Source organism: Salmo trutta, chromosome 13 (assembly GCF_901001165.1).
Source record: "Salmo trutta chromosome 13, fSalTru1.1, whole genome shotgun sequence".
NCBI classification, from domain to species: Eukaryota; Metazoa; Chordata; class Actinopteri; order Salmoniformes; family Salmonidae; genus Salmo; species Salmo trutta.
Window position 1 is genome coordinate 88,725,142 of NC_042969.1, and position 15,671 is coordinate 88,740,812.

The 15,671-nt window shown below is 42.7% G+C and overlaps 1 protein-coding gene across 2 annotated transcripts in view; it reads left to right on the top strand.

Annotated features, from left to right (window-relative positions):
- Positions 1-5,649: 5,649 nt before the first annotated feature.
- Positions 5,650-15,671, top strand: part of bcl9l (bcl9 like) — an 82,068-nt gene continuing 72,046 nt past the window's right edge. The window contains exon 1 of one of the 2 annotated variants that reach the window (XM_029773938.1): positions 5,650-6,002. The gene's annotated coding sequence lies outside the window, so the exon portion shown is untranslated. The remainder of the gene's footprint in view (positions 6,003-15,671) is intronic. The other variant, XM_029773937.1, reaches the window with a different exon arrangement.

Genomic DNA, 15,671 nt, shown 5'->3' on the forward strand with positions numbered 1-15,671 from the left:
AGGATCCCCACTTTATTTTAAGAATGTGAAATGTCAGAATAATAGTAGAGAGAATGATTTATTTCAGCTTTTATTTCTTTCATCACATTCCCAGTGGGTCAGAAGTTTACATGCACTCAATTAGTATTTGGTAGCATTGCCTTTAAATTGTTTAACTTGGGTCAAACGTTTTTGGTAGCCTTCCACAAGCTTCCCACAATAAGTTGACAGAGCTGGTGTAACTGAGTCAGGTTTGTAGGCCTCCTTGCTGGCACACACTTTTTCAGTTCTGCCCACAAATGTTCTATAGAATTGAGGTCAGGGCTTTGTGATGGCCACTCCAATACCTTGACTTTGTTGTCCTTAAGCCATTTTGCTACAACTTTGGAAGTATGCTTGGGGTCATTGTCCATTTGTAAACCCCATTTGCGACCAAGCTTTAACTTCCTGACTGATGTCTTGAGATGTTACTTCAATATATCCACGTAATTTTCCTGCCTCATGATGCAATCTATTTTGTGAAGTGCACCAGTCCCCCCTGCAGCAAAGCACCCCCACAACATGATGCTGCCACCACCGTGCTTCATGGTTGGGACGGTGTTCTTTGGCTTGCAAGCTCCCCCTTTTTCCTCCAAACATGACGATGGTCATTATGGCCAAACAGTTCTATTTTTGTTTCATCAGACCAGAGGACATTTCTCCAAAAAGTACGATCTTTGTCCTCATGTGCAGTTGCAAACCATAGTCTGGCTTTTTATGGCGGTTTTGGAGCAGTGGCTTCTTCCTTGCTGAGCGGCCTTTCAGGTTATGTCGATATAGGACTCGTTTTACTGTGGATATAGATACTTTTTTACCTGTTTCCTCCAGCATCTTCACAAGGTCCTTTGCTGTTGTTCTGGAATTGATTTGCACTTTTTGCACCAAAGTACGTTCATCTCTAGGAGACAGAGCACGTCTCCTTCCTGAGCGGTATGACGGCTGCGTGGTCCCATGGTGTTTCTACTTGCGTACTATTGTTTGTACAGATGAACGTGGTACTTTCAGGCGTTTGGAAATTGCTCCCAAGGATGAACCAGACTTGTGGAGGTCTACAATTTTTTTCTGTGGTCTTGGATGATTTCTTTTGATTTTCCCATGATGTCAAGCAAAGAGGCACTGAGTTTGATGGTAGGCCTTGAAATACATCCACAGGTACACCTCCAATTGACTCAAATGATGTCAATTAGCCTATCAGAAGCTTCTAAAGCCATGAAATCGTCTTCTGGAATTTTCCAAGCTGTTTAGTGTTAACTTAGTGTATGTAAACTTCTGACACATTGGAATTGTGATACAATGAATTATACGTGAAATAATTTGTCTGTAAACAATTGTTGGAAAAATGACTTGTGTCATGCACAAAGTAGATGTCCTAACCGACTTGCCAAAACTATAGTTTGTTATCAAGAAATTTGTGGAATGGTTGAAAAACTAGTTTTAATGATTCCAACCTAAGTGTATGTAAACTTCTGAATAAGTATTCAGACCCTATACTCGGTACTTCGTTGAAGCACCTTTGGCAGTGATTAGAGCCTTGAGTCTTCTTGGGTATGACACTTCAAGCTTGGCACACCTGAATTTGGGGAGTTTCACCCATTCTTCTCTGCAGATCCTCTTAAGCTCTGTCAGGTTGGATGGGGAGCGTTGCTGCACAGCTATTTTCAGGTCACTCCAGAGATGTTCAATCGGGTTCAAGTCTGGTCTCTGGCTGGGACACTCAAAGACATTCAGAGACATTCACACTCCTGCATTGTCTTGGATGTGTGCTTAGGGTCGTTGTCCTGTTGGAAGGTGAGCCTTCGCCCCAGTCTGAGGTCCTGAGCGCCCTGGAGCAGGTTTTCATCAAGGATCTCTCTGTAATTTGCTCCGTTCATCTTTCCCTCGATCCTGACTAGTCTCCCAGTCCCTGCCGCTGAAAAACATACCCACAGTATGATGCTGCCACCACCATGCTTCACTGTAGGGATGGTGCCAGGTTTCCTCCAAATGTGATGCTTGGCATTCAGGCCCAAGAGTTCAATATTGTTTTCATCAGACCAGAGAATCAATTTTTTCATGTTCTGAGAGTCCTTTAGGTGCCTTTTGGAAAACTCCAAGCAGGCTGTCATATCGTTTACTGAGGAGTGGTTTCCATGTGGCCACTCTACCATAAAGGCCTAATTGGTGGAGTGCTGCAGAGATGGTTGTTCTTCTGGAAGGTTCTCCCATCTCCACAGAGGAACTCTGGAGCTCTGTCAGAGTGACCATCGGGTTCTTAGTCACCTCCCTGACCAAGGCCCTTCTCCCCCGATTGCTCAGTATGGCCAGGCAGCCAGCTCTAGGAAGAGTCTTGGTGGTTCCAAACTTCTTCCATTTCAGAATGATGGCCACTGTGTGATTGGGGACCTTCAATGCTGCAGAAATGTTTTGGTACCCTTCCCCAGAGCTGTGCCTCGACATAATCCTGTCTCTGAGCTCTACGGATAATTCCTTCGACCTGATGGCTTGGATTTTGCTCTGACATGCACTGTCAATTGTGGGACCTTATATAGACAGGTGTGCCTTTCCAAATCAAGTACAATCAATTTAATTTACCACAGGTGGACTCCAATTAAGTTGTAGAAACATCTCAAGGATGATCAATGGAAACAGGATGCACCTGAGCTCAATTTCGAGTCTCATAGCAAAGGGTCTGAATACTTATGTAAATAAGGTTTTTCTGTTTTTTGTTTTTAATACAAAATGTGGAGAAAGTCAAGGGGTCTGAATACTTTCTGAATGCACAGTATTCCTCTTTAAGGGTTCTGATCCTATGTATTCGAAGTAACAACATGATGACAACATGCTAACAACACAACATGGCATCAGCACAACATGGTAGCAGCACAAAACATGGTACAGACATTATTGGGCACAGACAACAGCACAAAGAGCAAGAAGGTAGAGACAACAATACATCAGGCGAAGCAGCCACAACTGTCAGTAAGAGTCCATGATTGAGTCTTTGCTCTGATCCTATGTATTCAGCTTTAAGGGTTTTAATCCTATTTATTCAGCTTTAAGGGTTCTGATCCTATGTATTCAGCTTTAAGGGTTCTGATCCTATTTATTCAACTTTAAGGGTTCTAATCCTATTTTTTATGCTTTAAGGGTTCTAATCCTATTTTTTAAACTTTAAGGGTTCTGATCCTATTTATTAAGCTTTAAGGGTTCTGATCCTATTTATTCAACTTTAAGCGTTCTGATCCTATGTATTCAACTTTAAGAGTTCTGATCCTATGTATTCAGCTTTAAGGGTTCTGATCCTATGTATTAAACTTTAAGGGTTCTGATCCTATGTATTAAACTTTAAGGGTTCTGATCCTATTTGTTTACGCTTTAAGGGTTCTGATCCTATGTATTAAACTTTAAGGGTTCTGATCCTATTTATTCAACTTTAAGCGTTCTGATCCTATGTATTCAGCTTTAAGGGTTCTGATCCTATGTATTAAACTTTAAGGGTTCTGGTCCTATTTTTTACGCTTTAAGGGTTCTGATCCTATGTATTCAACTTTAAGGGTTCTGATCCTATGTATTAAACTTTAAGGGTTCTGATCCTATGAATTCAACTTTAAGGGTTCTGATCCTATGTATTAAACTTTAAGGGTTCTAATCCTATTTTTATGCTTTAAGGGTTCTGATCCTATGAATTCAACTTTAAGGGTTCTGATCCTATGTATTAAACTTTAAGGGTTCTGATCCTATGAATTCAACTTTAAGGGTTCTGATCCTATGTATTAAACTTTAAGGGTTCTGGTCCTATTTTTTACGCTTTAAGGGTTCTGATCCTATGTATTCAACTTTAAGGGTTCTGATCCTATGTATTCAGCTTTAAGGGTTCTGATCCTATGAATTCAACTTTAAGGGTTCTGATCCTATTTATTAAGCTTTAAGGGTTCTAATCCTATTTTTATGCTTTAAGGGTTCTGATCCTATGAATTCAACTTTAAGGGTTCTGATCCTATGTATTAAACTTTAAGGGTTCTGATCCTATGAATTCAACTTTAAGGGTTCTGATCCTATGTATTAAACTTTAAGGGTTCTGATCCTATTTGTTTACGCTTTAAGGGTTCTGATCCTATGTATTAAACTTTAAGGGTTCTGATCCTATGTATTAAACTTTAAGGGTTCTGATCCTATGTATTCAGCTTTATGGGTTCTGATCCTATGTATTCAGCTTTAAGGGTTCTGATCCTACGAATTCAACTTTAAGGGTTCTGATCCTACGAATTCAACTTTAAGGGTTCTGATCCTATGTATTCAGCTTTAAGGGTTCTGATCCTACGAATTCAACTTTAAGGGTTCTGATCCTACGAATTCAACTTTAAGGGTTCTGATCCTATGTATTCAGCTTTAAGGGTTCTGATCCTATTTATTAAACTTTAAGGGTTCTGATCCTACGAATTCAACTTTAAGGGTTCTGATCCTATGTATTCAGCTTTAAGGGGGTATAATTCTATAGAGTTAGGGTTATTATGTATTGTATACCACAAGAGGGAGTCCTCTGTCCTCACCTGAGAAATAAGGTTATAGATACTACCAAACTCTGTGCCATTATGGGTCACATAATGTTTGATGTATTTGATACCATTCCACACTACTCCGCTCCAGCCTTTTCCATGAGCCCTTCCTCCACCTATTAAGATGCCACCAACCTCCTTTAGTTACACCACATTATACTACTAATATGGCACTATTCATTTAGGTGGGAAGACGCTGTTTGTCCTTCATCAAATCAAATCAAATGTATTTATATAGCCCTTCTTACATCAGCTGATATCTCAAAGTGCTGTACAGAAACCCAGCCTAAAACCCCCAAACAGCAAGCAATGCAGGTGTAGAAGCATTGTGGCTAGGAAAAACTCCCTAGAAAGGCCAAAATCAAGGAAGAAACCTAGAGAGGAACCAGGCTATGAGGGTTGGCCAGTCCTCTTCTGGGTAGAGAGGAACCAGGCTATGTGGGTTGGCCAGTCCTCTTCTGGCTGTACTGGGTAGAGAGGAACCAGGCTATGTGGGTTGGCCAGTCCTCTTCTGGCTGTACTGGGTAGAGAGGAACCAGGCTATGTGGGTTGGCCAGTCCTCTTCTGGCTGTACTGGGTAGAGAGGAACCAGGCTATGAGGGGTGGCCAGTCCTCTACTGGCTGTACTGGGTAGAGAGGAACCAGGCTATGTGGGTTGGCCAGTCCTCTACTGGCTGTACTGGGTAGAGAGGAACCAGATAGCATCGACATGAACATCCACACACAAACAGTAAAACTAGTACAACAATAGGAATGACAACAACAACAACAATATAATCAACAAAACAATAGCAAATATAATGTGTAGTTATAACAATCATATTACTATATAAATATGAGTATGAATATAATTATTAGACTATTATGCTATATGACATTCAATTGTGAAACCTAAAATTACCTGGGTTTCCTACTTAGTAATAATTAGAATACCAATAACAATAAAACATGTTAAAAAAGATTTTAAGGTGTGTTTGAATATCTCAATCAGTTTCATTTAGGTGATCAGCTTTATACGGATGTCTGTGCTGAGTGGCCACATCACTCACTCAGTGGCTGGTAATGTGTGTGTGTGTGTGTGTGTGTGTGTGTGTGTGTGTGTGTGTGTGTGTGTGTGTGTGTGTGTGTGTGTGAATGCTATGGACTCAAATGCAACGTCCTGTCTTTTCCACAGCGCCGATACTGGTGTCATGATCTACCGTTTGTTCGAGGACGCGTCCTCTGTTTTGAACCTTTAAACTGAAACGTGAAAACCTCGTATGGTTTTATCACCGTTACCGATCCATCCTGAAATTACAGCAGCCCCGGCACGGTTGTTAATAAACCCGGTAGGACCTTGCGCAGTGCTAACAGAGAAGGAGCAAACGGTTGCAGCCTCTTCGGGGGAATGTCGGTTGTCCGTCACTCTTGACACCACATCGGCCTTCCTCAGATACCAACGAAAATGGGGTAGGAAGACGACATGTCCTCTTCAACGATATCATGACATTACTACAAAAAGCAGTCATTTTTTGTTGTTGTTGTTGTTACGTTTTGTTAAACGCTCGACAATGATATATTCCCAAAAGCAATAACACGTAACTCAAATTAGCTAGTAAAGCTAGTTACGAACCCGGTCCATAGAAATGGATTGACGTGCAGATGTGTGTGTTGTTGTTGTGTGTGTGTCTGTTGTCACCGGGACTCACGGTAACGGGCAGCTTGCTAATGCTAACTGGCTAGCTGTAGCACACCACACGGTAACGGCAGCTTGCTAATGCTAACTGGCTAGCTGTAGCACACCACACGGTAACGGGCAGCTTGCTAATGCTAACTGGCTAGCTGTAGCACACCACACGGTAACGGCAGCTTGCTAATGCTAACTGGCTAGCTGTAGCACACCACACGGTAACGGCAGCTTGCTAATGCTAACTGGCTAGCTGTAGCACACCACACGGTAACGGCAGCTTGCTAATGCTAACTGGCTAGCTGTAGCACACCACACGGTTACGGCAGCTTGCTAATGCTAACTGGCTAGCTGTAGCACACCACACGGTAACGGCAGCTTGCTAATGCTAACTGGCTAGCTGTAGCACACCACACGGTAACGGCAGCTTGCTAATGCTAACTGGCTAGCTGTAGCACATCACACGGTAACGGCAGCTTGCTAATGCTAACTGGCTAGCTGTAGCACACCACACGCAGTGACTGTTAACATTCAGGTTGACATCAGGCCCACGTCCATAATATATTAATATAACTCTACCCAGACATAGTTAACTATATATAACTATCATATGTTTATGTACGCGTTTTCATGGATTCATATTTTTTTTATTAAACCGGACAACGGTTAGCTAGCTAACGTTACATTCCTAGACAGATGTACGACTTTAGCAAGAAAGAAAACTATTAAGCTAGCTAACGTTAGCTACTCAGTTAGCTACAAGTAGTCTGCGTGATTATCAAACGAGCATTACACTTTTAAGTCTATAACATATAAATTACCTAACGTTAGGTAGATAGTTAATGTATGTATATCGGGTAAATATATTTATACAGCTAACTTGCCCCAATGTGACTATCAGTTGTGAAAAGTAGTTAGCTAACGTTAGCTAGCTAAAAACAATCGCAGTAGGCTAGCTAACGTTAGCTAACTACTTGCAACTTGGCCAGGTCCATGCATGTCTACACTATACGGTATACCTTTCCCCCTCTCAGCCTGGCTACATATAACTTCAGTTACTATGTAGTCAACTTGGACAAGGTGGACAGTATTTCCATGTAGGACCTACAAGAGGATCTGGTTATGTCTGGTTCTCAAGAAGATTTGTTCATTTCAGTCCTCTAGACTAGAGCAAATGGTAATTGTCACAACAAGTGTAGACCTTTACCATGAAATGCTTACTTACAAGCCCTTAACCAACAGTGCAGTTCTATAAATAAGAGTTAATAAATATTCACTAAATAAACAAAAGTAAAAAAAAAAATTAAATCAATCAAAAAGTAACACAATACAATTACATAACAATAACGAGGCTATGTACAGGTTAGGTTAGTAATGAGGTTAGTAATGAGGTTAGTAATGAGGCTATATACAGGGGGTACAAGTTAGTAATGAGGCTATATACATAGGGTACAGGTTAGTAATGAGGCTATATACAGGGGGTACCGGTACAGAGTCAATGTGTGGTTAGTAATGAGGCTATATACAGGGGTACCTGTACAGAGTCAATGTCCGGGGTACAGGTTAGTAATGAGGCTATATACAGGGGTACAGGTTAGTAATGAGGCTATATACAGGGGGTACAGGTTAATAATGAGGCTATATACACGGGGTACAGGTTAGTAATGAGGCTATATACGGGGGTAACAGTACAGAGTCAATGTCCGGGGTACAGGTTAGTAATGAGGCTATATACAGGGGTACCGGTACAGAGTCAATGTCCAGGGTACAGGTTAGTAATGAGGCTATATACAGGGGGGACAGGTTAGTAATGAGGCTATATATGGGGGTAACAGTACAGAGTCAATGTCTGGGGTACAGGTTAGTAATGAGGCTATATACAGGGAGTACCGGTACAGAGTCAATGTCCAGGGTACAGGTTAGTAATGAGGCTATATATGGGGGTAACAGTACAGAGTCAATGTCTGGGGTACAGATTAGTAATGAGGCTATATACAGGGAGTACCGGTACAGAGTCAATGTCCAGGGTACAGGTTAGTAATGAGGCTATATACAGGGAGTACCGGTACAGAGTCAATGTCCAGGGTACAGGTTAGTTGAGGTAAAGTGACTATACATAGATAATAAACAGTGAGTAGCAGCAGTGTAAAAACAAAGGGGGTCAATGTAAATAGTCCAGGTGACCATTTGATTAATTGTTCAGCAGTCTTATGGATTGGGGGAAGAAGCTTTTAAGGAGCCTTTTGGTCCTAGACTTGATGCTCCGTGCAGTAGCAGAGAGAACAGTCTAACACCTGGGTGACTGGGGTCTTTGACAATTTTTTGGAGCCTTCCTCTGACACCGCCTAGTATATAGGCCCTGGATGGCAGGAACCTTGGCCCCAGTGATGTACTGGGCCATTTGTACTACGAGCAGTTGCCGTACCAGGCGATGATGCAATCGATCACGATGGTGCAGCTGTAGAACCTTTTGAGGATCTGAGGACCCATTGCCAAATCTTTTCAGTCTCCTGAGGGGGGAAAAGTGTTGTCGTGCCCTCTTCACGAATGTCTTGGTGTGTTCATGCAAGAAGTGACTGCCTGAGGTCTTGAAGATATGCGATATGGTGAACAATGCATTGCACCAAACTCCTCCACAACGTTTTCCCCATCAGACAGGGATCGGAGATTTCAAGTTCTCAACCAATACTTTTCTACCAAATCAAATTTATTTATAAAGCCCTTCTTACATCAGCTGATATCTCAAAGTGCTGTACAGAAACCCAGCCTAAAACCCCCAAACAGCAAGTAATGCAGGTGTAGAAGCACGGTGGCTAGGAAAAACTCCCTAGAAAGGCCAAAACCAAGGAAGAAACCTAGAGAGGAACCAGGCTATGAGGGGGTGGCCAGTCCTCTTCTAGCTGTGCAGGGTGGAGATTATAACAGAACATGGCCAAGATGTTCAAATGTTCATAAATGACCAGCAGGGTCACACTTCCTTTCATTCGTTATGGCCTCAGTGATATGCATGCGTCTTACCAACCAGAATAAGACAGTCACAAATGTAATGTCACATGCTTCGTAAACAACAGGTGTAGACTAATGCTTCATTACAAGTCCTTTTCCAACAATGCAAAGTTAAAGATAATGATAAAAATAGTGACACAAGGAATAAATACACAGTGAATAAACCAGCACTGTAAATATCTACTAACTAGTGTTGACTGGCAGGGTTATAATACAGGTGTAATGTTAACTAGTGTTGACTGGCAGGGTTATAATACAGGTGTAATGTTAACTAGTGTTGACTGGCAGGGTTATAATACAGGTGTAATGTTAACTACTAACTAGTGTTGACTGGCAGGGTTATAATACAGGTGTAATGTTGTAGTAACATCGGTATTATGTAGTAATAACAAAGTAGTGCACAGCACTATAGTAAATGTGGTGTGATTTGGGACACACACCCTGTGGCTAGTCAAGTGCATCGGTGTCTCCCTCCCCAGGCCCACTCAGTTTTCTCCGTTTTGAGCCTGAAAAAGGAGACGTTGTTAAATATGGTGTGATAGCAGGCGGCTGCGCTGTGGCCCTGTGGTACTGTGGTACTGTGGCCCTGTGGTACTGTGGCCCTGTGGTCCTGTAGCCCTGTGGCCCTGTGGCCCTGTAGCCCTGTGGCCCTGTGGTACTGTGGCCCTGTGGCTCTGTGGCCCTGTAGCCCTGTGGCCCTGTAGCCCTGTGGCCCTGTAGCCCTGTGGCCCTGTGGCCCTGTAGCCCTGTGGCCCTGTGGTACTGTGGCCCTGTGGCCCTGTGGCCCTGTGGTACTGTAGCCCTGTGGCCCTGTGGGACTGTGGCCCTGTGGTACTGTGGTACTGTGGCCCTGTGGCCCTGTGGCCCTGTAGCCCTGTAGCCCTGTGGCCCTGTAGCCCTGTGGCCCTGTGGTACTGTGGCCCTGTGGTACTGTAACACAGTCTTTTCCGTCAGTCAGTCTGCGCCGTGCGATATCCTAGACCTAGAGACCTATATTTAGCCGGACAGAGTCTGTAACCTGATCTGAATTGTCTTTGAGGGCTATAGAGCAAGCTAGCAGACCCAGCACACTTTTGTCATTTTAAAAATAGCCTAGCTAGCCCATGTTGTGTCGTACTGAGTTGTCCTCTTGAGGATCCCTATCCAATCAATAGAATTCAATCAAATGTATTTTATAAAGACCTTTTTTTAATTTATTTTTTATGCTAGTTGTCACAAAGTGTTTTACAGATACCTGGCCTGAACCCCAAAGAGCAAGCAATGCAGAGGCACAGTGGATAGGAAACAATCATTAGGCATGAAACACTCAGATAATCTGACTGACAATAGACTGGCGATAGACTGGCGATAGACTGGCAGTAGACTGGCGATAGACTGGCGATAGACTGGCGATAGACTGGCAATAGACTGGCGATAGACTGCAGATAGACTGGCGATAGACTGCAGAGAAACTGGCAACAATAGACTGGCGATAGACTGCAGAGAAACTGGCAACAATAGACTGGCGATAGACTGGCAATAGACTGGCGATAGACTGGCGATAGACTGGCGATAGACTGGCGATAGACTGGCAACAATTGACTGGCGATAGACTGGCGATAGACTGGCAACAATAGACTGGCGATAGACTGGCAATAGACTGGCGATAGACTGGCGATAGACTGGCGATAGACTGGCAATAGACTGGCGATAGGCTGGCGATAGACTGGCGATAGACTGCAGATAGACTGGCGATAGACTGGCGATAGACTGGCAACAATAGACTGGCGATAGACTGGCGATAGACTGGCGATAGACTGGCAACAATAGACTGCCAATAGACTGGCAACAATAGACTGGCGATAGACTGGCGATAGACTGCAGATAGACTGGCGATAGACTGGCGATAGACTGGCGATAGACTGGCGATAGACTGCAGATAGACTGGCGATAGACTGCAGATAGACTGGCGATAGACTGCAGATAGACTGCCGATAGACTGCAGATAGACTGGCGATAGACTGGCGATAGACTGCCGATAGATACTTATCACAGTAGGAGGATGTTCCTTCTCTTGCTAGAACAAAAGACGTACCCGCTGCGTACCGACGAGCCTGCCGTTTCTACTGGCTCCTCAGTGGCCGACAACTTGACTTAGAGCCAATCGGAGAGCACGAACCTCCACGTGGGGGAGCCGACAGGAGTGACAACAAAAAGGGAAAACAAATATTTTGTTCTAGCTATAACTAGCTAGCTAAAACAATTGGCTAAGGGCTGGCACTGGCAGTATGGGATTATGGAGAGTAAATTTAATTTAAAATAAATTGTATTCTTGCTAGCCGGCCATCTGGCAAGTAGCAACATGGGCATTCTACAACAATAGCAACATTAGCGCAGCTAGCTAGTTAGCAAACATTGAATACCTCTACAAAGCAAAATACACAGGGACTAGCGTTGCCAAACCAGTCTTCAGGAACGAAACACTACTGCCACCTTCTGGTTTGGAGTATTTTAACAAGGCTGACGGCTTCACAATATGTGCAGTGTCAACAGAAAAGAGAGAGACTGTTTAGAAGTGCTAAGTACTCTTGGCAAGCAAACGTTTGCTTGCCAAATCTGACTGAAGTGTGGAACCCATTAGGTGGAACCTACAGAGCAACCAGGGCTGAAAGACTAGTTCACTGTAAAGGGAATAGGATTAGATTAGACATATATATATATATACTGTCCTCTATACCATCTGCATCTTGCCATCCTGATGTAATGTATCACTAGCCACCTTAAACAATGCTGCTTTATATAATGTTTACATACCCTACAATACTCATCTCATATATGTATATACTGTACTCTATACCATCTACTGCATCTTGCCATCCTGATGTAATGTATCACTAGCCACTTTTATAATTAACATCTGGATGTAATAAATGTATCACTAGCCACTTTAAACAATGCCACTTTATATAATGTTTACATACCCTACAATACTCATCTCATATATGTATATACTGTACTCTATACCATCTACTGCATCTTGCCATCCTGATGTAATGTATCACTAGCCACCTTAAACAATGCAGCTTTATATAATGTTTTCATACCCTGCATTACTCATCTCATATGTATATACTGTACTCTATACCATCTACTACATCTTGCCTATGCCGTTCGGCCATCACTCATCCATATATTTATATGTACATATTCTTAATCATTCCTTTACACTTGTGTGTATTAGCTAGTTGTTGTGGAATTGGTAGATTACTTGTTAGATATTACTGCACGGTCAGAACTAGAAGCACAAGCATTTCGCTACACTCGCATTAACACCTGCTAACCATGTGACCAATAACATTTGATTTGATTTGAGAAGGATCCTACAGAGAATGAGAAGAAATAAACAGATGGACAGGAGGTTTTGTACTGTTGAGTAGCTACTAGTAGCACAGTCTCCCTCCAAGCACGGGCAGATTTGTTGTTGTGTCCCAATAATATATATTTTTTTCTCTCCAAGTGTGTACTTGTTCACTTCTCTTGACTGACTGACTGGTATAACAATAGGGTGGAAACCCCCAATGCTTTTAGGTTTGTGGGAAGACCAATCCAATGCTTTTAGGTTTGTGGGAAGACCAATCCAATGCTTTTAGGTTTGTGGGAAGACCAATCCAATGCTTTTAGGTTTGTGGGAAGACCAATCCAATGCTTTTAGGTTTGTGGGAAGACCAATCCAATGCTTTTAGGTTTGTGGGAAGACCAATCCAATGCTTTTAGGTTTGTGGGAAGACCAATCCAATGCTTTTAGGTTTGTGGGAAGACCAATCCAATGTTTTAGGTTTGTGGGAAGACCAATCCAATGTTTTAGGTTTGTGGGAAGACCAATCCCAATGCTTTTAGGTTTGTGGGAAGACCAATCCAATGCTTTTAGGTTTGTGGGAAGACCAATCCAATGCTTTTAGGTTTGTGGGAAGACCAATCCAATGCTTTTAGGTTTGTGGGAAGATCAATCCAATGCTTTTAGGTTTGTGGGAAGACCAATCCAATGTTTTTAGGTTTGTGGGAAGACCAATCCAATGCTTTTAGGTTTGTGGGAAGACCAATCCAATGCTTTTAGGTTTGTGGGAAGACCAATCCAATGTTTTTAGGTTTGTGGGAAGACCAATCCAATGCTTTTAGGTTTGTGGGAAGAACAATCCAATGCTTTTAGGTTTGTGGGAAGACCAATCCAATGCTTTTAGATTTGTGGGAATACCAATCCAATGCTTTTAGGTTTGTGGGAAGACCAATCCAATGCTTTTAGGTTTGTGGGAAGACCAATCCAATGCTTTTAGGTTTGTGGGAAGACCAATCCAATGCTTTTAGGTTTGTGGGAAGACCAATCCAATGCTTTTAGGTTTGTGGGAAGACCAATCCAATGCTTTTAGGTTTGTGGGAAGACCAATCCAATGCTTTAGGTTTGTGGGAAGACCAATCCAATGCTTTTAGGTTTGTGGGAAGACCAATCCAATGCTTTTAGGTTTGTGGGAAGACCAATCCAATGTTTTTAGGTTTGTGGGAAGACCAATCCAATGCTTTTAGGTTTGTGGGAAGACCAATCCAATGCTTTTTAGGTTTGTGGGAAGACCAATCCAATGCTTTTAGGTTTGTGGGAAGACCAATCCAATGCTTTTAGGTTTGTGGGAAGACCAATCCAATGCTTTTAGGTTTGTGGGAAGACCAATCCAATGCTTTTAGGTTTGTGGGAAGACCAATCCAATGCTTTTAGGTTTGTGGGAAGACCAATCCAATGCTTTTTAGGTTTGTGGGAAGAACCAATCCAATGCTTTTAGGTTTGTGGGAAGACCAATCCAATGCTTTTAGGTTTGTGGGAAGACCAATCCAATGTTTTTAGGTTTGTGGGAAGACCAATCCAATGTTTTTAGGTTTGTGGGAAGACCAATCCAATGCTTTTAGATTTATGGGAAGACCAATCCAATGCTTTTAGATTTGTGGGAAGACCAATCCAATGCTTTTAGATTTGTGGGAAGACCAATCCAATGCTTTTAGATTTGTGGGAAGACCAATCCAATGCTTTTAGATTTGTGGGAAGACCAATCCAATGCTTTTAGATTTGTGGGAAGACCAATCCAATGCTTTTAGATTTGGGGAAGACCAATCCAATGCTTTTAGATTTGTGGGAAGACCAATCCAATGCTTTTAGATTTGTGGGAAGACCAATCCAATGCTTTTAGATTTGTGGGAAGACCAATCAAATGCTTTTAGATTTGTGGGAAGACCAATCCAATGCTTTTAGATTTGTGGGAATTAGTGAACAAGTTTACACTTCAGGAGATAGGAGAGATTATTGGGACGCACACTTGGTATTTTGTTGCTGACAAAGTGTTGCTTATCTGGCTAGGTGATCTGAGACTGGCGTTGGGATGAGTTACACGCAGCACAGTCAAGGTGAAGCTATGAAAGACTAATGTGATATTGAGAGGCAGAGCAGTGGGAGAGGAGACACCACAGTACATGGTTGTGACAGCAGACTATAGGCCAGGCCTAGGCAAGGCCTTCATCTGGACTTAACTGGGTTGTTATGAACTCAGAAGGACTTGCTGTATGTAAACACATATTAGCCTATCAGGGTAGGCCTCTCTGTTTTACTTTAGGAGAGCACCAATCAGGGTAGACCTCTCTGTTTTACTTTAGGAGCACCTATCAGGGTAGACCTCTCTGTTTTACTATAGGAGAGCACCTATCAGGGTAGGCCTCTCTGTTTTACTTTAGGAGAGCACCTATCAGGGTAGGCCTCTCTGTTTTACTATAGGAGCACCTATCAGGGTAGGCCTCTGTTTTACTATAGGAGCACCCATCAGGGTAGGCCTCTCTGTTTTACTTAAGGATCACCTATCAGGGTAGGCCTCCCTGTTTTACTTTAGGAGCACCTATCAGGGTAGGCCTCTCTGTTTTACTTTAGGAGCACCTATCAGGGTAGGCCTCTCTGTTTTACTTTAGGAGAGCGCCTATCAGGGTAGGCCTCTCTGTTTTACTTTAGGAGCACCCATCAGGGTAGGCCTCTCTGTTTTACTATAGCAGCACTTATCAGGGTAGGCCTCTCTGTTTTACTTTAGGAGCACCCATCAGGGTAGGCCTCTCTGTTTTACTTTAGGAGCACCTATCAGGGTAGGCCTCTCTGTTTTACTTTAGGAGCACCTATCAGGGTAGACGTCTCTGTTTTACTTTAGGAGAGCACCAATCAGGGTAGACCTCTCTGTTTTACTATAGGAGCACCTATTAGGGTAGGCCTCTCTGTTTTACTTTAGGAGTTAACTTGGCCGTTTGAAGTCAAGACAAAACCACATGGTCTATATATGTGGCTCCATTCAATAATTAGAAAACAGAACTAATCCTGTCAAGGTGTTTATAACATCCACGATTCGGTTCACTTCCCAGAGAAACCTAGATCAGCCTGCCCTTCACATCAT